A 25,919-nucleotide genomic window follows, 5' to 3' on the forward strand; every position below is an offset into this window, starting at 1 on the left:
GTATACCCAGACTGGAGTGCAGTAGCGCAATCGTGGTTCACTGTAACCTCTGCCTCCCAGGTTCAAATGATTCTTGTGCCTCAGCCACCACAGTATCTGGGATTACAGGCACATACCACCATGCCTGACTAATTTTTGTATTTTTAGTAGAGACAGGGTTCCACAATGTTGGCCAGGCTGTTCTTAAACTCCTGACCTCAAGTGATCCACCCGCCTTGGCCTCCCAAAGTGCTGGGATTACAGGCGTGAGCCACCTCGCCTGGCCAGCAACCGCCTTTTCTTTTCCATTACCATGTTTGTTGTGTGCAGGTAAATGAGCACAGGCAACTCTTTTGGACTAAACTTAGGGTTTGATTGCTAACTATAGAGTCATGTGGATGGTGCTGTAGGTGGAACTTGAATTAAAACCCTAGCACTAAGAATTCCTAGTCTTTATGCCCTGAGAGACATGGTTTCCTAAGTACATGACTATTTTTTACTTCATTTGCAAGTACCAGATTGCATTTTTGTATTAGTCAGGATTCTGCTCCTACTGTCAGGCAAGTGGTTCAGCTTCTCGCATCCTCTAGGTGTATACATACACAGGGAGACTCTGGAGGTGCCTGTACGCAGGATCACAGTTTGCTGTTTTTCCTAGATCCTTTTTTTTTTTTTTTAATTCTGTCTGACCTATGAAATGAGGACTTCTCCAGCGCTTGTGACAAGAATCAGTGACCAAACAAACACAAACCCAGCGCTAGTCAGCAGGTTAGGGGATCTGGGTGTGAGTACCAGCTGCCACCTACAGCAGTGTGACCCTGGGCAAACCCTGTGACCTCTGGAGCCTTAGCTTCCTCCTCTGTAAGATAGAGATGACGCTGGGCTGGCTTTGTCTCCCTTGCATGGTGGCTGTGAGGACTAAATGGGATGGAGAGTTGCAAGAACTATGTATACTGCAATTTTATAACTTCATTGCCAGACAAGGGTCATGATGAAACTCACATCTCTAAGAGCTTCCCAAATGAAGGACAAGAGGCAAAGGTTGGGTAACCCTAAATAATACACCGGCCAGGCTCTGTGTCTGATGGTTATGGATGGAGTCTCAGGGCCTCTGCCCCTCAACCCTCTCGGCCCGCTTAGTGGACTCTATACAGATGATTGAGAGGGGACCCTGTCCCCAGGTGGCCATGAAGAATTCACCTGCAGAAAACCAGGACCTCTATTTAACAAAGCAGATTGGTTCAGACAGGAAAGCCATTTTAAAAGAAGAGAAAAAAGGCCACGGCTGCAGTGAACATTACGCACCTCATCTCTGTTCTCAACACGACAGCAAGGCACTGCAAAAGGACACCCTGGGCGGGGTGGGGGGGTGGGAAGAGGTGCCCCCCAGCTGGGGCTGCAGGTGGGGTGCCCTGTGGGTAGGGCTCCAGGAGGCAGCACCTGGGCCTCTGCCATCCCAGCAGGGCTAGTGAGGTCATCGAGTGCAGAAGGTGACAGCTGTCTTGGTGCTTGGGTCACCCCTACACATTCCTTCTCTTCTGATCAACCCTATCCCCAATCCTGCAATGTAAGGGGGGCTGAGCTTATATCTAGGAACCTGGGTTCTGGTCTCGCTTCCATTTCTAACTTGCTTGTGACTGTCGGCCTTGGCTCTTCTCATCCATAAAACTGGAATGACTGTCTTCTTTACCAGGTTGGGTAAAGATACTTCCTCACTCTAAGACTTACTGCAAGCGCAGGAGTTGTGGGCCATTGCTGTATCACTTAAATCTTTGCGCATTTCCTTGTGAGCCCGGGAATAACTGTGGTGTGTCAGGTATGGTTTTAGTACAGTTGTTCCTCGGCGTACATGGGGGATTGGTTCCAGGACCCCCTTGTAAATCAAAGTCCACACATGCTCAAGATCTGCAGCCAGCCCTGCAGAACCTACATACATGAAAAGCCGGCTCTCCATATAATTGGGTTTTGCATCCCGTGAATACTGTATTTTCCATCCATGTTTGGTTGAAAAATAGAAGTGGATCTGCACAGTTCAACAAGCCCGTGCTATTCAAGGATCAACTGTCCTTTGTAAGTAATATCCCTTTTAATCCTCACAACCCTTTAAGGTAGGCACACACATCTTCCCCACGTTACAGAAGGGGAAAGAGAGACAGAGGTTAATCCTGCTTTGCACCTATTGTCAACATAATTAAGAGCAGTACTCCAGTTCACTTCAAAAATGTCCCGGCTGGGTGTTAAGTCCTGGCTCTTCATCATGATGTTACACTGCTTGTCAACAACATTCTGAATCTTTCTGCCCCATCTCCTCCATATTCTAAAGGTATCTCCAACCCACTTCCTGCTCTTATACCCCATGGTCACCAACCCCCATGAATGAAGCCCAAGGCATGCCCCTTAACTACATTACTTGACAACATCTGAGCTAAGTTCTGGGGTCCTGAGCACCCAACACAGCACCCCATGTATTGGTGTCCGATGCTGAATGAATGAGTGAACGAATGAGCAAATGCACTGAAGAGCCACGTGAATGCTCATGAACTCTGGGAGAGCTACATAAATACCTCTCACCCCATCTTGCTCTCACCCGGTTCCTCAGGAAACCTGTCAAAGAAAACAAAGAGGAGCTTTCCCTGAGCTTTCTCTGCCTTCTTTGCATCTTCTTCTTTTTTCCCTCCTTCTTCAGTGTCAGCCTCAGATGAGAAACACAGACCTATATCCATTGTACATCAAAGTAGAATATCTTTTTGAAAATAATCCAAACGAGGCACAAATGGGAACAAGACAGTTTCCTTGATGGGAAACACCTGAAGGCACAATCAGACACTTCCGTAGAGGAGTCAGACCTCAGAAGAAACCCACAGCAGGAGGGGACAGCTCTGAGAGGTGTCGGAAATGAACATGCAGTGGACCCCCTTCTCCTAGCTCTACACCTTCTTTTCTTTGCCTTTGCTCCAGGTCTTAATGATGGACCCACAGCAGAGGCTGGGAAAGCCCAGTGCCCCTAAGGCCCACGAACAGTGAGATCTCAGTGTGGCAAACACAAGTGGCTTCCTTCTCCTGCCGCAGAACCCAGCATCACAGACAGCTGGTAGAGAGAGACAGTGTGCGTGTGTCGGATCTGAAAGTAGCTCATTAAGTAAACACATGCCAGATCCAAGGAAGGCAGGTCACCCTGCCTGTTCCAGAAATGTATGATTTCCTAGTCATGCAGACAAGGTGTTTTAGGGCCCCGAGAAGCCACCTTGACCCCCTGCACGTCCTCCAGACACTGGCCAGTAGTTGGAAAGCCCAGCCCCCGGCAGCTTCAGCCATAAATAGTGGTGGGGCCCTCATATGGGCCAAGTTTCTCATTTAACTGTTTCAATAACTCACTAAGGCAGTTGCTATCGCTTCTGTTTTATAAATGAGGAGCTGAGGCTCTGCTGGCAGACCCAGGAATCAAGCCCAGGTGTTGCTGATGCCAAGGTCAAGGCTTCTCAGGTTTGGGCTTTTAGTAGACTTGGAGGAGGGAAGAAAAGCTGCCCCCATGCAGAACTGATTTATCTGTCCAGGCTTGGTCCATGAAGCACTGAGACACCTCCTGAGAAGCTGTTCAGAGGAAGGATGGAGGCTTCAGGAGTGGCCCATTCAGGGTGAGCCTAAGCTCACCCTGATCTGTAAGGCAATGAGCAGCAGCAACAGGAATGCCCAAGACCCCAGGGTGCTGGGGTTCAGCAGAGGGTGGGACATGGCTGAGACACAGGTGCCTGCATCACCCTGCTCCAGGGGGAGCTATCCACATCAGAGTGACTGTGAATGGCTGCCCCTGGAATTGTGCAGTGCACAGTCTGGGCAGGTGTGCATAAATGCCCAGCAAGTACCTAGCTGCTCACTGGACAAGCTGCTTATCTTTCTTCTAGCTCTCATTTCCAGCAAACCAACACCTCTTTACCACCCATCCTTCCCTGCCAAGCCGGGGTGCCTTCTTTCGGATGGGGCCAGCTGGAGGAAATCCTTTTATTGGATGTTTCCAACCAGGAACTGGGCAGCACAATGTATCTCGGATGAGCAGGTAAGGTAGGTGACTAAGGGTTGGGCTGCTCATGTCCAGTGAGGGTTTGGAGGCTGGTACACCTGACAAGAAAACCCTCATGGATCCCTTTAAATAGATAGGCCTTAACTGTGATCTGTAGGTAGATTTCTTTCTTCCAAAGGATGGGAATTGGCATTAAACTTAACTCAAGTTTGATTCAAGTAGCCAAGACTGTTAGTGATCTCCCAAAATTTGTTCTTCTCTTCTTCCATTATAATGGAGCTGTAACTGGGTACATGGCCACCTAACCAGTGACTGCATTTCCCAACCCTTCAAGCAGCTAGATCTGGGCATATAGTAGTTCTTGACAATGGAATGTGAGTGGAAGTACCGCTCCATGCCTGGACCTTAAAACATTGTCCCTACACATCACCACAATCTTTTCCCTTCCTGAGAACTGGGACAGAGATATGTCTGAAATCCAGCTTCAACCATGCAGACAAGGACAGCACCTCAGAGAAGTGTTTCTAAGCTTAAGGGTACATTAGAATCACCTGAAGGACTTCTGAAAACGCAGCTGGCCCCACCCCCAGCGATTCTAATTCAGTAAGTCTGGGGTGGTGCCTGAAGTTTGCATTTCTGACAAGTTTCTGGGTGACACTAGGGCTGCTTGTCTGGAGGCCACATTTGGAGACACACGCTGTCCTCGGGGATGGTACAGAAACAAGATGGCAGGATCCGGGATCCCTGTATGACTGTGTGGAGCATAACAGCTTGCCTACCCTGACTGTAAGATGAGAGAGAGAGAGAGAGATAGAAAAACTTTGTGTTTTTTTTTTTTTTTTTAAGCCACTGTCCTATTGGGTCTCCGAGTTAGTACCTTAGCCTTTACTCTAAACTGACTCATACCCTTGGTGGTCAGAGTCTTCTCTGTATAAATGTTCCTCTCAGAAAAGAAAAAGAGCTCCTACTCTAGCTCCAGCTCTAGGAGCAACAAATTAGTCCTTAATCAGACTAGTACATGGAGCCGGGATAGAATCTCAGCTGTAAGACTGCAAAGCTCAGCCTCATCAGAATGCATGCTGTCTCTCAAGTCACCCACAGTTTCCTGGATCCTGTCTCCCTCTTGAGTTACTGCCAGATCTTTCTTCCTCTGAAGCTTTACTTCTTTGTCCAGTCATCCTGCACCCCACCACTGTCTGACCTCCTTGCCCACTCTACTCATCCCAAAGTTACTGTCATTGCCAGAGCCAAAGGTGGCTTTTCAAACCTCCTCCTGCTTCACCTCTGCTGAATTTGAAGCACTGATCACACCTTCCTTTTGAAGACCCTCTCCACTGCTGGTTTCGTGGTACATTCTCACCTCGTTCTTCTCCTGAGTTTCTAATTTGCCTTGATCTGAACATCATGACCTCCAAGTCTCCAGCTTCGTCCTCTCTTCCTTGGCCTCATCCACTCATCTTCTTCCTGGCTTACCCCTTTAAGGCTGGCACTCCCTCCAGGGTGAGGTGGGGAACATTTTTTGTTCTTTGCCACCCCCATTCATGCCCAACCCCATCCACCTCCAGCAATCTGATGACTCAAAACCCTGCTGAGCTGCAGGCTCCCTCCCATGGCTGCAGGTCCCTCCCATTCAGCACGCCCAAAATGCAGTCAACAACATCTCCCTGCGACCCATTCATCCCCTATTCCTAATCTCAGTAAGTGACACTCCATCGCCTGTGCAATGCTCACCCCTTTTTCTCAGTGTCACCACTTGCCTCCCCAACATGCAATGCTTTACCAAGACACCCCCTTCTGCAGCTCTCCTCAAAGAACATCCTGCAAATCTGTCTATTGCACTCTTCTCACTGCTGCCCTGCTTGCGTCTCCCCTCCTCATTTAGCATTGCAGAAGGTCTGCTGAAGGTTCATGTATCTGTTTTCCCCTCTGAGATTAACTAGTTAATTAATCTATTAATTTATTGAACATCCCTGGCCTCACTATGTGGCATAGGTGCTGGAGATGAAGAGAAGGGAATGAATGCCGCTGTCTCTGAACTCCGAGAGCTCACGGCTGGAAAAACGGACACGTCAACATCACAATGGATGAAGTTCAGGGGGAAACATGTGCAGGAGGGATGAAGAGGGAACTATGGACATAGGTTTTTAAGGATGAGGAGGAATTAGGCAAAGAAGGTGAAGGGAAGGTATGGTTCAGGCTCATGATCGTGGACTTTGTAAGCAAAAGGGGACCACCAGATTATGAGAATTAGAGTCACCAATTATGAGGTTAAATGAAAGAAATCCAAATGGCCCAGTGGGTTATAAACCAGAGTCTGGGGTTGGGGAATGAGCATTTATTTAAATGAATTCTAAAAATACACTTAGCAGCCCAGCTATCTGAAGGGAGAATTGGGCATGTATTAATCGATTTCCTGTAATTCTGCAAGACCACAGCGGAGGCCAAGTTGTCTATGACAGTCAAGGGCTGTCCAGTCTGCCCTGCAGTCAGTCCATGGAAGCTGGCCCAGGCTGCCCACCTGCTGGGGTGGACCTAGCTAGAGGGGCAGAGGAAACCGATGGTGAGAAGACAGACCCTAAGCTCACTCATGAAAATCACTGGCTTTCTACACTAAGAGCACAGAGTTTTAATCCTGACACACTGGGTCTTCAAAACACCTTTCAGAAATATACTAACATGCTTACTGCTCCCTTGAATGAGCTTAAATATAGGGAAGGAAACAGTCTATAATTTTTCCCATACTTGGAGAATGGATCTATGATTTCCATAGAGAAGAGCCCATCTTTTCTTCACCCGTGAGGAGCCACATGTAAAGAGGCCCTGTCCATGTCCATGCGGGAGCTGCTTGCTCACCTCCCCTCCTCGCCCCCGAGTGAAGGCCAGTGCTTGGCAAGAGGGAATCTGGTTGGGGAAGAATGTGTGCTCCTGGCTCCCAGGGGAGGGGCAGGGACTGAGGAAGTCCTCACTTCCCATGATGATCAAAGAAAGGGGAATTGCCAAAGTGATGCTAGGGACAGGGCCGTCCGCTAACTGATGTGCTGTGTTTATAAAGCTAGAGGACACGATCGCAGGGGCAAGCAAAGGCCCAGGTGTTGGGGATGGGGTCTAGATTCAGGAGGCCTTCTCTACTTGCCAGCACCTTGAGCAAGTCACCACCTCCCTCTGTGCCTCAGTTTCTTTATCTGTACAATGAGAAAGTTGGTGTTCTAGTAGATTCTTTCAAATAAGTTTTTATGTAGAGCCTCGATATATAAAAAAGATAAAGCAGAGCCCCTCTGGTTGAAGGGGTGTGTTAAGCCCCTCTCCACTCATTTAAGCCCCTCTCCACTCATTTAAGCTCCTCTGACCACTGTCTCCCTCCGCCACCGACCCCAAAGCTGGGACCACAAAATTCCTGCTTGGACACTCTAGGAGACCAACAGGCAGCCAGCAGCTTTTCCATTCTTCAATTGCCTATCATCATTCCACACTTGTTTATGGTTAAAATGTGGGGAGAGCTGGGACCATATCACAGACTCACAAGACACTTTTAGAACTGAAGGTGGACTCCAAGACCATGGAGAAGCCCTTCATTTCATAGACAATATTCAGCTTCTGCTGACCTCCAACCTGGTCCCAACCCCTTTCCATTTCTTTCTTTTTATTGGGATAAAATACACACAACATAAAAGATACCATTGTAACCATTTTACAATGGGAGTCCTTTCAGATCAGCTCTGCTCTGCCTCCTCAGACCTGGAGCTAGGACAGAAGCATCTTAAGGGGGTCTTCCCTGTCACTCTGCTGTCCATCCAAGCTGGGCCAGCCAGTAGCTGGAGGCTGGTGCCTTGCAGAAACTCCAGAAGGCCAGAGGGCTGGGTAACCATGAGACTGACAGCAACATCCACAGTCCCCCAGGAAGCCAGGCAGAAGCAGACAACACTGCAGGCCCAGCAGCCTCCCAGGCTTGGGTTTAGGACCCAGACTGGAGCTGGAGGCCCACATGCGTCTCTGTTCTCAGGGGCCAAGGTGAGTGTTCACTGCTGTGTACAGGGGTGAAGGGAAGGCACAGAGACCATGGATCCTCAAGGCTGTCTAGAGGATGTGGGAGGCACGTCCATGCCCCTGATCAACAATGATCCCAGCTTTCAGACTGGTCTGAACCAAGAGCTCTCCACTAGGCTTGATGCAGAGGACTCAGAGCCTAGGACAGGGGGCCCTCAATAACACTGCTGGCCCTTCTAGGGTGGGGTCTCCAGAGCAGCACCCCCCAGGTCCACAGCTGCAGCCACTGGGAAATGACTCTGGTTGGATGCTGCAAAGGACACCCACAAGCTTCAGAGAGAGGTCCTCTGTAGGGCAGCTCATACACCATCCTGAGCACAGGCAGAAGTGTGGCTTTTGTCCCCTTCCCCATCCCTGGTGCCAGGAGGTGGGTGAACATAAATGTGAGCCTGGCTCTCTGGTGTTTGCTTCAGGGGCTGGGATGTCACACACATCGAGGGAAAATTAATGTCACCCTTGCCAGCTGCAGGACCTTGGGCAGGTCATCTGATCTACCTGAGCCAGTGTCTTCTGCCCAGTGGGGATCAAATGCTGAGGATCCCCGAGAGAGTGACCGTGATGCCCCAGCCAGTGCCTGAATTCAGTAAGTACTGGCTGGACGTGCAGCTGCCCCTCCCCAGCACACAGCAGCAGCCCAGCAAGGGATAGTGGCAGTTTGGATGTTCTGTGGCTTTGGCAGGATGGGCCAGGCTGGAGAAGAGTTTACTGCGGGGTGGAAGGAGGAGCTCTCCCACAAAAGCCTTCCTCATGCACGACATTTCATGCTTAAGGATATTCATAACCTGCCCGCTGGGAATAGGAAAGCCAGCGACATTTCCTTCCTGGCAGCAGGAATTGAATAAACAATGTCCGAATAACTTAAAAACTCATCTTCTTTCCCAGACAGAAGGATTTGTACAATTTCTCATTTGCTTTCAAAATAGTGCCTGTCTTGTCTCTGGAACAGGATACTATGGCTTAGCAATGAGACTAAAAGACCATTCCTTGCAGGGAATTATAACTTTGGGGCCCCTGAAATGGTATGAAAAGTTTTACTATTTATGTGCTGCAGTTCCACAGGTTTTAGCAGGTCTCCAAAGGGGTTTGCGACTCCCTCACTCAAAAAGGGTAAGAACCACTGACGTGCAACCCTTCTTTTTTTGTGTAGGCCTGAACTGTCAACTCCCAAGAGTAGACTATTTTCCCGGTGCAGGCTCAGAAACCCAGTGGGCTCCAGAGATGTTACTAGAGGCCGAGCTGGAGCTAGAAGCCAGGTAGCCCAGGTGTCCAGACTCCTGGCCCAGCCTGCCTTCTCCCACACCACTCTGGCTGATAAATCTGTGTTGAGGGTGAGGGAGAGAACACTGATGCATCCAGATTTGAATTCCAATGTTCACTTTGGGACTTGGATGTAAATCTGTTAGGTCTTAAGTCCGAAGGTGATGTGATTTATTGAAGAGAGCTTGGAAGTTGCTAAGCTCCCTGACAAATAAACCATGCCTCTCCATCTCAGGTCTGTGAAAACATGTATTTTAGGGACTTAGAAATCCCTTTGGAAAGCATTAGAATCTTCTGCTTGCAAGAGAGCCAAGCACACAGATACTTGTCTGTTAAAAAGATGCTCGACCTTTTTGGGCAAGGAAATAATGCACGCACATGGTGATTAACCAACGACTCCCACACTGTTACCCCAATTCTTTCCAAAAAAAGGAAGATTTTTAGTTCCATGAGTTATTGAGGGAGGATGTTATAGAAACCAACTTGGCATCAGAATACCCTCGAGAGTGCCCAAATCAGCTCCTTCATCATGTACTCATCACATCACCACTACCATCATCATGCACGCCCCATTGTGTCCAAGGTTTAGAAAGCTGCCTGCCTGTCTCACATGGAGAAGGAACCTTAGAAATCAGCCCACTCTCATATTTTGGCTAAAGAGACCAAGAGGGTGGATGTCATTTCTCCATTCTCAAGTCGATCAAGTCTGAGAAGAGTTGAGATGCAAATCCGTATCTCTGATTCTCAGCCCAGTGCTCCAGGCTAGGGAGGACTGTGGACTTACAGTGTTACCCGCCCCCCCCCCGGGGTCATGGCCTTTGTGCTCCCATTGTCTGTGGCTGTAACCAAGGATAACGATACTAAGCCATCAGAAGCTAATGAGCACACAGCGCTTTGGAGACATGAAGATCTGAAAGGCTGCCTCATTATTATTGACGAGGATGATAATGTGTAATATTTATACACCACCTTGACTGCTAATTTCCAAAGTGAAGGAGGAATTTAAGGACCCAGTCAGCTCTGTTGGTAGCGATGGCATTCTAGACAACCTGGACAGAAGATCTCTGGTTGCTCCAAGTGCCTCTGGTCCCTGGATTCTAAGATGAGCACATCACCAATCCAACCTTTGTATGGTGTGGACTCACTTCTTGCCCAGGAAACCCAGGAAAATGGGCAAGACTTGGGAGGGCTGGGAAAGATCACTTTGCATATTTATAAACTCAACTAGTGTAGATTAACTGAAATGCCATATCACGCCTGATCACAGGCAAGCTTCCCTACCTCCAGTCCCGCCTATTTTGAGGCCAGACCTCCCTGGGTTTGAATCTCAGCTCTGCCATTTATTGGTTTTGGGATTTGGGGAAGGTCTTTAAGCTCTGTGTGCCTCAACATTCACAACTATAAAATGGGGATAATAACGCTGACTTTAGAGAGTTGTAATGATTACAGGAGATAATGTATGTTAACACCTCGTACTGTACCTGGCACGTGGTAGGCCTTCAGTGTAATTCTTATTACATTCTTATACCTGCCCCACAGGCTACATCACTGGAGGGCAGGAATCTGGGGCCAAGTACCCTGTGGGAATCTGTCCTCCCATAGGGGGAGGTTAGGAGAACAGAATTCACCCATCAATTACGAGGTGAAAGTCAGCAGTCCAATTTTCCTACTTCCCAGGCATGTATAACATTTATTTAAATTATTTCAAGATAGTTCAAAGTTGTGTTTAAATCCTTGTTTACCAAGTGGGTACCTTCTGTAAATTAATATACTAACATTAAAAGATAAATATACATGTAATAATGAAAAATAGAGCCCAATGTTAAAAGTATTATAAATGATAATTTTCTAGGGAGGAATTCATTATTATCATTGGTGGAGTTATTCTGTCCCAAGCTCTGGTTCCTGCAGCTCACTTCACCTCCCAGGGCCTCAGTTATGTGTAAGAGAACAACTGTGGTTATTTCCAAGCTCAGACCTGAAGCCTTTCGGTTCCCCCTTGTCAGCTTCCGTGCTTTCAACCTGATCCATTCGTGAGGTTTGCCTGCCATGAGCAACCATGAGCACGGCCTTTAAGTTTGAAAGGCCAAGCCTTAGAGCAGTGTTCTCAAACTTGAACGTGCTTCAGAATCACCTGAATGCACACTGGTAGGTTGCTGGACCCCTCCCAAGAGTTTCTGAGTCAGCAGGTTTGGGGTAGGGCCTGGGATTTTGCGTTTAACAAGCAATGTTGATGCTGCTGGTCCCAGACCTCACTTTGGGAACTACTGTATTAGAACTACTTTTGACCTCAGATGTCCACTAGAACCACCTGAGGATTAAAAAAAATCAATTCCCAGGCTGCACCCCAGGCGAATTAAATTGGGACCTCAGAGGCTGGTACTCAGAGAGACAGCAGTGTCATGCACTGAACTGACTTAGGTGTTGATAACCCCAGGCTGATGCGGGAAAGATTAGGGGTCAGCAAACTTTTTCTATAAAGGACCTGTTAGTATATATTTTTGGCTTTGCAGGCCACATATGGTTTCTGCAGTATATTCTTCTTTGCTTTTTGTTTGTTTGTTTCAAATCTTCGAATATGTAAAAAATAATTCTTAGCTTTCAGGTCATAGGGTAAAAACAGTTTTGGAGCCCTGGAGAATTTGCATCAACCAGGCACGAATCTGTCAAATTTAATGATGAAAATAGCTACTCACAATTAGCATTATTTATACAATAAATTAAAACCAAGGTGAATGTGGATAATTTAAATGAATTAAAGGTACAATGCAAATGTGGCTTCTCCTTACCAAACTTTTACTGTTACCCATCACTGCTCTTTCTAACCGAGTTCTCCTTTCTGAAAAAGAGGAGAGGGGTTTCCTTCTGCCTCCGCCCCCTTTCTGGTTCACTGTACTAGCATTTGATTCCCTGTACTTGCGAGTTGAAAGCCCTTAGCTATCTGTTCAGTGCCGTCAGAAAGTGTTAATTGCCTTTCTAGGATTTCATTCTCTCCCAGTGCTTCCAGTTCTAACTTCCTGTCTCACCCTCTCTCTCCACACAGAGGAGTTTCTTTCTTCTGGAAAGCCTGGCTTAGAAGCCTCTGCGTGTACAAAAAAGGATCCCCAAATGCGGAGTTATCTGGCACTTTCTCACATCCTCTTCCTTGTGCCTCTCTTCTCTCCCAAAGAGTACTCCCTCAATAACTAAGCCACTCCCTCCTTCCCTCCCGCCCTGCCTCATCCCAACCTATCTGCTCAGCTTTGGTATAAAAATGGTCATGCCTAGAACAGCAAGTGAGTATCTGAATGGGCCTAAGAACTCCTAGAAGTTTTTTACTTTTCAATCTGTTCCAAATCTCAGACAAAATGGACAATTCCACCTCTACTCTGATCATTTGCTTTTAGAACCTGTTAGTAAAACACCTAAGCTCTTAAAAAGGTAAATGATGTAAAGCAGGAGGGTGGAGATCTGGATATATTAATAGAAATGGAAGCCTCCATCATTTTCTAAACATACAAATGACTAACTTGAATCCTAGGGCCCTTGGATGGCCCACCTGTTGAAAGGACTTGTGTTGCCTTAACTGGGCCACCATTTAAAAATGTGACCACAAAGCCTTGAGGCAGGGCTGGCTTCATGGGTGTGCAACATGTGTGGGCTCACAGGCTCACATTTGGAAGGACCCTGCATTTGGTTTAATGTCCTGCTGTTGGCATCTTGAAATTCTTGATAATTTCATCTTTGAACTTGTGTCTCATAAGTGAAGTCCAGTGGGACAGTGGGACATGAACATTAGCTGAAGACATGTGCATATGTGTGTCTGTGCCTTCCTGCTCTCCATTTGCATATGGTGTTCACGATGCCTGTGAGCACAGAATTCCAGGGATCCACAGTGCATGGTAGCTCAGAGAACCTCAAAGTGAGCCCAAGACAAGATCTCTGCGACAGAGTAAACAGGTCGTTCACAGCACTGAAAAGCCACACTCTATGTTGGAATCAGAACTTTGTTCAAATGCAGAAAGATATACATTCTAAGAAACACGAACAACCGAGGAACCTTATGATATCCTATCCTTTCTCATTTGTGTTGCTTCCTGCTTTAACCAACCACTAACACCAAAATGATGACATAGAAGGAAAAAAAAATAGGGTCATGGATAGTTCCCTTTTCCTTTCATCCCTCTTAACTTATTGTTAGGCATTTCAAGGAATTCTTTAAATTAGTTGGGCGTAGTGGCACATGCCTGTAGTCCCAGCCACTCTGGAGGCTGAGGTGGGAGGATGGCTTAAGCCTGGGAAGTTGAGGCTACAGTGAGCCATGATCAAGACACTGTGCTCCAGCCTGGGTGACAAAGTGAGACTCAAAAAAATTTTAAGAAAAAAAAAAAAGGTTCAGAAGAAAAAAGTACAAAGGATAGAGGTGAGCTGTGTTGTCCTGTTTGTTTGAGGTCAGTTAGAAAAAAAAATTACATTATCTTATTTAACCACATAGCCGGTATGGTAGCTAGACTGTACAGCCTTTTTGGCAAGTAGAAGTTTAAGTTTCCATAAATATTCTTGAAATACTATAAAGAGATTTCTCTTTCATAGCTGCCTTTCATAGATAAGTAGTAGGGTTTTGACCTTTGTCCTGTACCCTGGTTTTAGAATAATAGTCCTCAACACTACCTGAGAATAGAATTATGTTTATTATTGTGGAGACGGCGCCTTGCTCTGTTGCCCAGGCTAGTCTTGAATTCCTGGGCTCAAGCGATCTTCCTGCTTCAGCCTCACAAAGTGTTAGGGTTACGGGCATGAGCCACTGCACCCGGCCCCTTTCTGAGCCTTTTAAACACACTGGAATTCTGTTAGTAAATGACCTAAACTGATTTTTTTTAAAAAAATGTAAATGATATAAAGCAGAAAGCTAGACACTGGATAGTAAAACCAAACTATTAGTGATATGGCCTTTCATTAATATTTTTAAGATACAGAGTCAAATTCTCATTTATATGGAAGTCTGGCTGACAAAAGTCTTTCAAACGATGAAGTCCCTGTTTAGCAATAGTAAATTGGAACGAGGCTGAGAGCCACTGGGGGGTTATCCCACGCCACCATCAGTGGGGGGCCCCTACTCAATGCTTCAGAACAGACTGGGGAACCATCAAAGCAATTCTCCCGAACATTTCCTGAGCCTCTGTAACATCCTCAATTTTCGGCGTTTCACAACAAGGACACTTCAGCTCTAAGCAGGGCCATGCGCTTGCACATGAGCGGTGAGGAAGGGAGAGGAGGCTGTTGGGGTGCAGACACTTTCCTTCCCATAGTTGTGTGTGTGGAGTAGCATGGAAGTAACAGTTGGAAAGGGAAGAAAGGGGGTGCCTGGTTGGCCTGGGGCCTAACCAGCAGGAGGTCACAGACCTCTGGACTACTGACAGAGGAGACCAGCATCAGACAATCCCATAGCGGTCACCATCTGAGAGCCCCCTCCTCACCATGGGCCCTTTTCCAAACCACTTCACTGTGGTCATCAGACACTTGGGTGCTCCATACCCTCTACTGAGTTCAGCTCAGGCAGGCATCCATGCACCTGATTAGGAATTACAGGTCATTTTCTCCATTTACAGATGAGGAAACTGAAGCTTAGTGAGGTCACATAACACAGGGAAGTTCTCACGGAGAGGAAGGGGCATAGCCAGGATCCACGCCTGGACCATCTACCCCCACAGCTGAGCTCTCCTGCCACCCTTGCTGCCTGCTGCCTTCGCCTGCAGGCTCTGCCCACCTTTCCTTTTTGGGAGCTCCAGGTGTGGCTTGGTGGGTGCCAATCAGTCTGCACTGGGCTGTTTTCTCATCTGTTCCTGGGTGTAAGTTTAATCTCTTCAATAACCAGCACTCAGCATTCAGGGGCTGGGTCCTGATGCATTTCTTAGGGCCTGGAGGTTCAAGCTTATAGCAGACACTTGGTGAATATTTGTGCACAGTGTATATTTGTTGCCCCCTCTGCAACTCTATCTGTGCTGTGGTGTGTGAGCCCAGAAACACACCAAAGTCAGCCAGAGTGGGGACATGTACAAGAAGCAAAGGAGTGTCAAAAGGAGTGAACAGAAGGCCCAGTTCTTTACTCCCATCTTCTCTCCATTTGTCTCCACAATCTCCCTTAACAGCCTTCCTAAACCAACCAAACAAAACAATGATGCCCCCTTGTCTGTTGCGGGCATGGCCAGTAATGCTCCTCGCACGGGGCTTAGGAAAGGGAGAGGTAATGGCCAGGTGCAGTGGCTCACGCCTGTAATCCCAGCACTTTGGGAGGCCTAGACGGGTGGCTCACAAGGTCAGGAGATCGAGACCATCCTGGCTAACATGGTGAAACCCTGTCTCTACTAAAAAAATACAAATAAATTAGCCGGGTGTGGTGGCAGGCACCTGTAGTCCCAGCTACTCGGGAGGCTGAGGCAGGAGAATGGCATGAACCCGGGAGGCGGAGCTTGCAGTGAGCCGAGGTCACACCACTGCACTCCAGCCTGGGCAACAGAGTGAGACTCTGTCAAAAAAAAAAAAAAAAAGAAAAGAAAAGAAAAGGGAGAGGTAATCTAGGTTCTGTGCCCCAAACCTGGGCACAGTGTTGGACACAGCAGTTGCCCTACCATTTCCAAGTGTATTTATAGAAGAAAACAGCACGAGACAATGTTTTACATGGAGACGAGCTTGGAAACCCTAGGATGCATGGCTGCTGTAAATACAGGCCAAGGCTGGTGCACCACGTGGCTGTCCTGCAGGCTCAGCACTCACCCAGAGAGCAGAGCTCCCCTGCACTGCCAACTACTCAAGCAAGACAATGCTGAGTGGGCATCTCCTGGGGATGAGGCACATCTGGGCAGGCTGCCTGGGAACACACCCAACAGAGGACGACGACAAACACAGTCACCTTAAATAAGGAGCTATCAAATATCCATGTGTGGTTTCTCCACCTTGCAGATGTGTTGTGTTTTTTCCCTGTCCAGGGCCTGTCTCTGCCATGGATCAGAGTTCCCACATAGCCCTTGCTACTGTATTGTATGCAAAATCGTTTTCATATTAACTCCAACCAAAAATTCAGGAAATTAAATCAGTTGCATAAAAATTGCTGTGGATCAATGCCATGGCCAAACCGAAATGAGCCACGGAACAACCACTCTGTGTGCGTGAATCCTGCCTGTGACCCTCACAGAAGGCCAAGTGTGCATTACTTCCAGGTGCCGTACAACTGTTTCAACTTGGAGCTGAAAAGATGAAAAGACCCCTTGAAGTCTTCTGGTGCAATGGCTTTCTAGTTTTATTTTAGTGGGAGAAAACTTTCTTCAAAGGAAATCCTACCTGGAAGCCAGCATGTAACTTAGATGAACCCCAAGCTGCTGGTGTAAGGGATCCAGGGCCATGGGGCTTGCTCTCCCTGTCCAAAGCTCCTAGGAGCACAGTTTGAAAAACAGGCATGCATCACCCCCAGCCCCTTGTTAACCTCTTTGTTCACTCATTCACACAACCATATTTCTTGAGCACCTACTGTGTCTAGGTGCTGGTGAGCCAGCAGGTGACAGGACAAACGCAGTCTCTGCTTTCATTAAGCTCACACTGTAGTAGGACGTGGCAAAGGGAAGTTCAGAAAGGGTGGCCCGTGCCACAGAGGAAACAGATCACGGAAGTGATGTGAACGTGACAAGGAGGTGGCCACTTTAGATGGGGATAAGGACAGGCCTCTCTGAGGAAGTGAAACACAAGCTGAGATCAGAATGACAATCTGGAAAGATGCCCTGTTTTGGACCAATGAGGAAGCAGACCCAGTGAGGCAAAGCAACCTTCCCCAGGACATGGCGGGCAGGGGCACAGCTGGGACCTGACTTGGGTTTCCAGCATCCTCCACCCAGGGCTCTTCGCTTTCACAGACATTACTAAACAGCTACCACATACAAAGATGTCTCAGTGGGCCCTGTGCAATGGTTCACACCTCTAATCCCAGCACTTTGGAAGGCTGAGGGAGGTGGATCGCCCGAGGTCAAGAGTTAGAGACCAGCCTGGCCAACATGGTGAAACTCTTTCTCTACTAAAAATACAAAAAGTAGCCAGGTGTGGTGGCGGGCGCCTGTAATCCCACTCCATCTCAAAAAAAAAAAAAAAAAAAAAATTCTCAGTGACAGGTGACATCCAAGGGCAGATAAACCACCAAACCACGTCCTGCTGTTTGGTACTGTCTGGCGTGACTCTTCCCTCCCCTCCCCTCCCCTCCTCAGCTGGGGCCAGGGCTGGCCCTGGATCTGAAGGCTCTATACCGCAAAAGACAGAGCCCTGCAGTTGACACCCTAGATCTGTGATCTTGGCTGGGAAAGCTTCTTCATCTCCTGTCTCTCCAGCTGCAAACAGGAGGGTGTTCCTTACTGCTTCATTTGGCATAAAGGTAAAAGCAAGATGGTGGGCATAAGCCCACTGGTTCATCTGGAGGATGGCTCTCTGGAAAGGCAAAGTGCTCCGGGCGATTTAAAGACATCAAAGCCAGTTTTCCTCCTGTGCTATAGAAGGTGTTCATACAAGAACTATGAGAAACTACACAGGTCTATACATATTTTACACGCAAGAGTCAGACACTCCTGCTGTGCTGAATATGACAGGAAGCAGCCTGCAAATGGCTCGCCTACTATCCACAAACCAAACAGCTCCAGGCCACCCAAGCACTCCCCAGACCACCAATTCTGCACCTGTGGCCCAGCAGTGCCCCTGGCCCTGGGAACCTTACTGCTGCCAAAGCACTTTCAGGCATTAACTAATGGGAGCTTCCAGCCTCCTTGGGAGATAAGCCAGTGATTATTAGTCCCGTTTTGCACACAGAGTAACTGAGCCCCAGACGACCTTTCCAGGCAACAAAGCGAATGACACAGTGACAACCATTAAGTTCCAATTCAAATCTAGGTCTCCAGACTCCAGCTGCTGCTTTCCACTACAAGCCAGCTGCCCCCAAATTGAACACACCCTGGCCTAATACCACCCTCATCCTCCTGCCACCCCACCCTCCGCCTGCATACACCCGATGCCCCAGAGTGCACTTAGGACTTTTTTCAGAAGCTGCCTCTTCTCACAACCCCACCTCAGAATACTTGCCACACACTGCAGACCCCTGGGACACTATTCCTGCACACACAGCAGCTGAGACCCATGTTAAGATGCTGTTCGGCCGAACCCAATTGAGCCGCCTCCCTTTCACACTTTCCAGCCAATGCACACGTTAACACTGCACATATCGCCTAGGAAAGCTATACACCCCAACACCTCCACACCCTCCTCCTTTCATAGGAGCCGGCCAGCCGCATGTGCAGGGATGGGCCCACAAACAGGTGACAGGGCCTGCATAATCATGTTGCCACAAATGCACAGACGTGCCCAGGGAACACAGGACTCCCCTGCACAGGCAGCCTGACCCACTGGGAACAACGTGCACCACACACAGCAGGTGCCTGCATTTAGCAAACCCTGTGTTGCACGGGGTAGGCAGCCACGGCCTGTCCACATCTAGCTAAGCCGCCACGGCCTGTCCACATCTAGCTAAGCCGACTTTGAGCCTGTCGGCTAAGCTTGTGCACAAGAGGCAGCTACTGGAATTCAGGGTGGGCAAAGAGAGTGACATTTTGAAGAGGGACAGCCATGTCCCGGGAGGGCCCACGGCCCTCAGAGGCCCAGAGCTCTTCCCGAGGCACAAGTGCAGAAGGCGAACTCAGGCGTGTGGTTAAGGACACCCTGCTGCGGGCCCCTGCACACACCAACGCGTGCTCCCACCCGCCGCGACTCCCCCGGGATGCCTGCCCCGCTCCTATCCGCAGCCAGCGTCCCCCTGCCCGCCGGCCCCGCCACGGTCCATCAGGGACTGCGGGCGGCGGAGGTGGCGGCGCCTTGCCGGGACCCCCCAGCCTCCCTCCCCCGCCCCCGGCGCCCCACCCCACGCGGGCGCGCTTCTCCCGCCGCAGCCGCCCGCGCTTACCTGGCCCGGACACGGGGCTCCGCTACGCGGTGATGGAAGCTGAGCCTAGAGAGGCGGAGAGCGGCGGCTCGCAGGGCCACCCAGCGGCACCTGGCCCGCGCCTCGGCCCGCCCCTTCCTTGCCGGCCGGGGGAGTGTCCGCGCGCCTCCAGCCCGCCCCGCGCCCCGCTGCGGCGCCCAGTGCCCGCTGTCCTCCCCTGGCCAGCGGGACGCGCCCGGGAACCCCGCACGCGGGCGGGCCGCCTCTTTGTCAGCAAGTTTGCCTTTCTGTGATTCAGAGCACGCGGAGCGAATTAAGTGGAGTTAGGGGTACTGTGCGATTGTCTGGGGGAAACCTGCGGGGAGCGCGGGAAGGGGTGGACTTGATGAGCGGCGGCGGAGCGGCTTTCAAACCTTCCCGCCCTCCGCAGCCCCCAGCCCCCGCCCTACCCGCCCTCTCAGATCCCTCTGTCTCCTGCCTAGGTCGGCCCCTGGGAGAGGTTGGCTCCTGGGGGTTCCCAGGGACTTTGGGGACAAGGTTTGATGACATAGAGCTTCCCCACGCCCCCTTCCTCCCCTCCCCTCATCCTCCGCCCCGAGACTCCCATCACTGCCCTGTCCCTCTCAGGGTCCTGGGGACCATCGGCCTTGCATTCCCTGGGCCCAGGGAGAATCAAGATTCTTCCTAATCTGGAGCAAAAAGAGTAGACGGTAGGGCCCAGCTGTCCCTGCCTGCACCCAGCGGAGGTGCAAAGCTGTCCCTAAGTGGGTCTGTCCTAGCAGTGGGGCGTGCATTATGGGTTATTTCCCAGAGCAACGGTGGCCTTGTGCTTATCCAACCATGTTCTTTTGAAACTTGACTGCAGCGAGCCGGGTTATCCATATACCAGCTTGCTAGGTCAGGGAGGCCGCTACTGGGGGGCAGGGAACGCGAAGCACGCCACTGTGCCCCAGAGCACCAGTGCTCTCAATGCCGCAGCTGGCCGCTGGGAAAGGCTTCGCACAGGGCCATGCGGGAAGGAGATGACAGCCACAGTCCCCTGAGATGAAGACCTGAATGCAGAAGCTGCCGCGAAGGAGTCCCCAGAGCTTGCTGTGCGCGGTGCAGGAGGAGGAGTGTGCTGGGGGTGAGGGGGTAAAAACCTGAAGTCTGGAGGAGACCTGGAGTGATGTGAGGTTGAGTTTCGTGTGGGGCAAGCCGGGTTTGAGAAGCAGGCCACCTTCGTCCAGGGGCACACATCCAGCAAATGCAGTGGGAATGACCTGTGGTTCTTAGGAGAGAGGCTGAGGCAAGAGATGCGATTTTTGGAATCATCTGGAAAGAAGTTGGGCTGACAAGAGAAGAAATGGAGCGAGAGGGTAGAAAAGATAGAGAGAACAGGGCTGAAGACAGAAGCTGTCTAAGGAGGGGAAGGAGCCCATGAGAGAAACCATGTGGGAGGGTCGGGACTGTGTGGAGTGAGAGAACTCAGGAGAAGAGGGATGTTCAGTGGGGGCCTGGGCTACAGGGACATCAGGAAGGAAGTGCCCAAGAAAACAGGTTTAGATTTGGAAATCAGGAGATCTCTGGGGGCTTTCAAGAGAATTATTTGAGTGGTGGGTTGTGTAGACAAGATTGCCACTCCTTGGGGGGCATCAGGATCCTGGATCCAGTTGGTTGATCCAGGGACACAAAGGTTCATTTCTTTGCTTTCCTTCAGGGGGACTCCGAAGGGCCTCCCCAGAGCCACAGCTTCCAGAGGGATCTGATGAGGCCTCTGTGGAAAGCAACGCAGTTCAAGTTCAGTCTCTGCCTAATCCTGTTTTCCTCACTCTCTCAAGGTGAGTGAGGTCTATGGCGGTAAGCCCCCCCGCCTCCCCGTAGACCTCCTGGAATGCCTGGAACAGCTCAGCAACCTGGGCACAGGTGGCTTGAGACAACCTAGCCGTTCGGGCCTGCTGCCAGAGTGAACGCCACAGGGAGGCCTGCCGGGTCTGGGGAGCATGAGCTGGTCAGGCCCCCAGTAGACCCCTTGCAGGCTGATCTCCATCTCCATGCAGAGTCTGTATCCTAGAAATCCAACCTGAGATCCAGCGGCACCGAGAAAGGGTGAGTGAAACAGAGAAAAGGTGGGATGGAGGGAAGAACAGAGGTGGGAACCACTCAGCAGGAGCAAGAAGGGGTGATGGTGGGAGACAGGCAGGAAGGCGTAGGCGTGTGATTTGATGCCTCTCCCCTCCACCTCCAAGGAAGCTGTTTCAAGAGATAGGAATTGTCAGAAAAAGCCGGAGAAGGTGGTGTTAAAGGAAAACATTGAGAATGGGGAGTGAAGACGAGGGTTTTTCGTAGCAGAAGATGGATCTTCAAAAGCCAGGAGGCAGAGGAGAGCAATGCCGTCGGTGAGATAAAGGTGGAGGGAAGCTGATATTCCCTGAAGTTAGTAATATTAAAACAGTACTGAAGAAAGAGAAAGTTGGAAAATGGTCGAGAGGGACCTTTTAGCAACATGAGAGGGCGAGGGATGAATGGAGCTCTGGACCAGGATATTCCCTCTGCGGCACCATCCCTGGGAACGTTAGACGTCTGGGGTAGTGAACCAACAAAAATAGAATATGCAATTAACAATTTCCCAGGAATCATGTTTACACATGTAAAAAAAAGACAAACAGGTGAAAGTAATTTCAATGATGTATTTTATTTAACACAATATATTTTAGATATGTGTTAAATAAAATATATCATTAAAATTGACGTGTCAATATAAAAAATTAATAATGAGCCATACATTTTTTTCCTTCTAAGTCTTCCAACTCTGGTGTGTATTTTACCTGTATTGCACATCTAAGTTCAGACACTAAATTTTCTTTGGAAATACCCGATCTGTACTTAGATTTCATAACATTGATGGTTGAAGAAGTTCATTTACAAACCTAAATTGCCCCATATATACCTATGCTTTCTAATAACAGAATAAAATGATCAGTCTTTAAGTTAATTAAAATGAAATAAAAAACCCAGCTCTTCAGTTGCATGGAGCACCTCTCCAGTGTTCAGTGGCCCCACATGTGGCTAGTGGCTACTAGATCGGACCACACAGGTCTAGAATTGGAATTCTGAGACTTTTGGATTTTGGCTTTTATTTTTTTTTTATTTTTATTTTTTTTTGAGACGGAGTCTCGCTCTGTCGCCCAGGCTGGAGTGCAGTGGCGCGATCTCGGCTCACTGCAAGCTCCGCCTCCCGGGTTCACGCCATTCTCCTGCCTCAGCCTCCCGAGTAGCTGGGACTACAGGCGCCCGCTACCACGCCCGGCTAATTTTTTGTATTTTTAGTAGAGACGGGGTTTCACCGTGTTAGCCAGGATGGTCTCGATCTCCTGACCTCGTGATCCGCCCGCCTCGGCCTCCCAAAGTGCTGGGATTACAGGCGTGAGCCACCGCGCCCGGCCGGATTTTGGCTTTTATTTTGTCCTGATTTTCTGTGAAGGAATGGGCTTGCCTACCCCCAGTGCTGTACCACTAAAAAGATCCTCATCTGTTCCACCTCATTTCACAAAACTCACTTGAAGAAGACGAGGGAGAAGTCTGAGAGTCCATCTATGAATAGGGAAATGGGGCTTTGGCTTGGACTAGAAATGGTATGAAGGAGATGAGATATGAGTTGGAAGTATCCCGTTTTGATTTTTGTTCTATGTTCATAAGAGGAACGAGGTTTATTTGTCAGGTTGGGTGCCCCAAAGAGCGAACCGAGAGTGCGCTGTGATAATGCACGGGGCAACTCTTTCTTGCACAAACTCTCATCTTAGTAGTTTCCCTTGAGCTCTGGGCACTGGCTGCGTCACAAACAGGTGGACGCAGCTGCTATATCTAGGCCTCATTTTCTGCATCTGCAAACTGGGAGAGTAGTTCCTTATTTGGAAAAATAGGAGGGACCAGGGAAATCCCAGATTTGGAGACGGGTGCCTCTCAGCCAGGCCTGTAGCTCATCCGCTGTCCCTAGCTGGGTGCCAGCAGCTTCTGCATTCAGTCCACAGTCTGGTACCATTTGCCTGCCTTTATATCTGATGGGAGAGATCTGTCATGGGATGCAGGAGTGAGGGACGTTCTAGATACTCCTTTAGAAATGTAAAAATAATAATACTTAGGCATCCTTGCTTTTATCTGAAATGGCCTACATCTCTTGCTACTTGGAGGTTCAGGATAGATCTTGTGAGACCTCCTGCATGCCAGCACAGGGCCTGATAGCCTTACCATGCAGCAGCAGTATCTATAACCATTCCTAGAAGTGGAGTCACAGAAAATACCATGGTAATTGTGGCTTTGTTTTGAGGATGGTTACCACACACACACACACACACACACACACACACGTGCATGGCATGGAGGAGCCTGACCTGTTATTGTTGGCATCCCCAGGATACATGGCACATTAGCTTAGTGTTCAGGTTGTACATAAACCCTCAAGGTCAGGAGCTGTAACACTTGGATTTCTCCGTCCCCTGGGCATAAGCCTGTCTTTCAAAACAATTTCTGGCCACTGCCTAGAAGAGTTGCAAGATAACAAAATTTCCCTTGACAACCTCTACTTCTGCCTCCCTGACATCCCTGCTTGGTTAAGCTGCTGTCCTGATGTGGCCTTAATAAAAGTACTCTGTGTATAGACTCTTGACAGAGCCATTCCTGGGAAAAACAGCTCCGTTCTTGGAGACAGGAAACAATGCCCTCAGCATACAGATCAGAGACAGCTTGTCTGACTTGGCCCGCTTCCCCATCTTTAAAATGGGGAGAACTTCCTGCCTCGGCTTACCAAAGTGCTGGGATTACACATGAGCCGTGTGCCCAGGAGAGTCGCTTGAGCCCAGGAGTTCGACACCAGGCGGGGAAACACAGGGAGACCTCGTCTTTACCAAAACCAAATATATACATAAAATAAAATAAAGTAAAATACAATAAAATACAATAAAAAATGGGGAGAAACTCCTCCTAGGATTCTTTTTACAGTCTTAGAGAATGGAAACTGGCCTTGGTTTCTTCATCCATGTGAAAAATAGAGCTAAAAAGCCTCTCGTCAGCACCTTTCTCTCTTCTAGCAGGACTGAGGAATGACCAGAGGTTAAATATTGATGAGCTAGAATTAGCTTCAGTTCAATCTGCATTTGACTAGGAACTTGATGACTGAGCCTGCTCATTTTTGCAACAATACCTGGGGTAAAGACATGACTGTAGAATTGAACCTCACAATCTCAGGTGTAATTCCCATGAGAAAGATATTACACCAGAAATAGGAGGTTTCCAGCTGTTCTCAGGCATGCTTTCAATAACACTAAGAACATCAGTTGCACTAATTGGTGCTTGAAATAATTATTGATCTTCATCAGGTGTGTCAAAAGCATTGCTCAAATGTCCAACTGCTTGTCATGCTCTCTTGGCATTCTATGTGAAGGACTTCACAGCCTGTTTCTTTCCCAGGAGAGCATTAGCTAAGGCAAAACATAGAAAAACACATCTAGGATACAGATAACATAAGTACAGACAGCTGAGCAAATATATAAATAACACCCGAAATGACACTTAAATATTTACAGCTGGAGATTTCTGCTACGTGCAGCACATACTGCTAATCCTCTCTCATCTCCAGGAAGTTTTCAAAAACCTGCTTCTGTAACTAGCAGACAGGTCTTCTGGATCCAAGGTCACCTGCTGGGGAGAAAGAGAAGCCTTTGGATAAACATCACAAGTTTTCCTGGAGCATCGATTTTATTTAAGATTTTTTGGAAAGAAGGGAATAAGGTTTTTACCTTTGTAATGTTTTTACAAATATTTTCAAAAGTGTAACATGTATATATGCTCATTTTAGAAAGTTTGATCAGTATAAAATATTAAAGAAGAAAGTAAAAGCTCATTTGGAATCTTATCTGTTGGAAGGAATCACTGTCTTGCTATATGTTGGTGAATATCCTTTTGATGATGTGTATGTGTGTCAGTGTGTGTTTGTAACCTGAATTTTTAAAGTTTGAGAATATATTCTAGTCGTCTTTTTATGTCAATGGATATAAGAATATATTACATCATGTTTGATGCAATATTTTGATATACCACGATTTGTTTAATCAGTCCCCTATTAATGAATATTTAGGATGGTTTTAATTTTTAAAATATTTTACAATGTGGTTATGAAACATTCTTTCATATATATACTTGCCTACTTATTCAACTATTTCTTCAGGATACATTCAGAAATGGAGCCACAGAAAATATTTCTTTTGGTGGATGGACGCAAACACACACATACATATGTATATGTGCATATGTACATACATTCACACATACATGCTACATACGTGTGTGCGTGTGTGTATATATATATATAGACAGAGGGAGAAAGAGAGAGAGGAGAGTCAGAAAATATATTTTAAACTTAAATATAGCCATTATCTCTTGAGAAGGGACTTGTATTGGGGATGTATTCAAAGAGGAATTTGACCAAATTTGTAATGTTTAAGTTTTTTCACAAGTAGAAAATATATGTGTAACTTAAAGTTAGTTAAAATTAAAGGTAACAGTAACAAAAAAGGACAAACTAAAATAGTTATCAACCAACAGTCACATATCATTGGAAATTATTTGCTTTCTTCTGCTGAAAAAACGTAACTATTAAAAGAATACAAATAGGATATATTGACGTTAGACTGCCAAAAGAAA

The 25,919-nt window shown here is 48.2% G+C and overlaps 2 long non-coding RNA genes across 8 annotated transcripts in view; one reads left to right on the forward strand and one right to left on the reverse strand.

Annotated features, from left to right (window-relative positions):
* LOC103782705 (uncharacterized) overlaps positions 1–19,390 on the reverse strand; it is a 72,117-nt gene extending 52,727 nt beyond the window's left edge. For all 7 annotated transcript variants that reach the window (XR_008620333.2, XR_008620332.2, XR_008620334.2 and 4 more), the window contains exon 1: positions 19,263–19,390. This is a non-coding gene — a long non-coding RNA (uncharacterized LOC103782705). The remainder of the gene's footprint in view (positions 1–19,262) is intronic.
* Positions 19,391–20,945: 1,555 nt separating this feature from the next.
* On the forward strand, positions 20,946–25,209 carry LOC130540645 (uncharacterized). Its single transcript, XR_008954634.1, has 3 exons — positions 20,946–21,329; positions 21,470–21,630; positions 24,803–25,209. It is a non-coding gene; the product is annotated as an uncharacterized LOC130540645 (long non-coding RNA).
* The last annotated feature ends 710 nt before the right edge of the window (positions 25,210–25,919 follow it).

This window comes from Pan paniscus, chromosome 10 (genome assembly GCF_029289425.2).
Source record: "Pan paniscus chromosome 10, NHGRI_mPanPan1-v2.0_pri, whole genome shotgun sequence".
Classification (NCBI taxonomy): domain Eukaryota; kingdom Metazoa; phylum Chordata; class Mammalia; order Primates; family Hominidae; genus Pan; species Pan paniscus.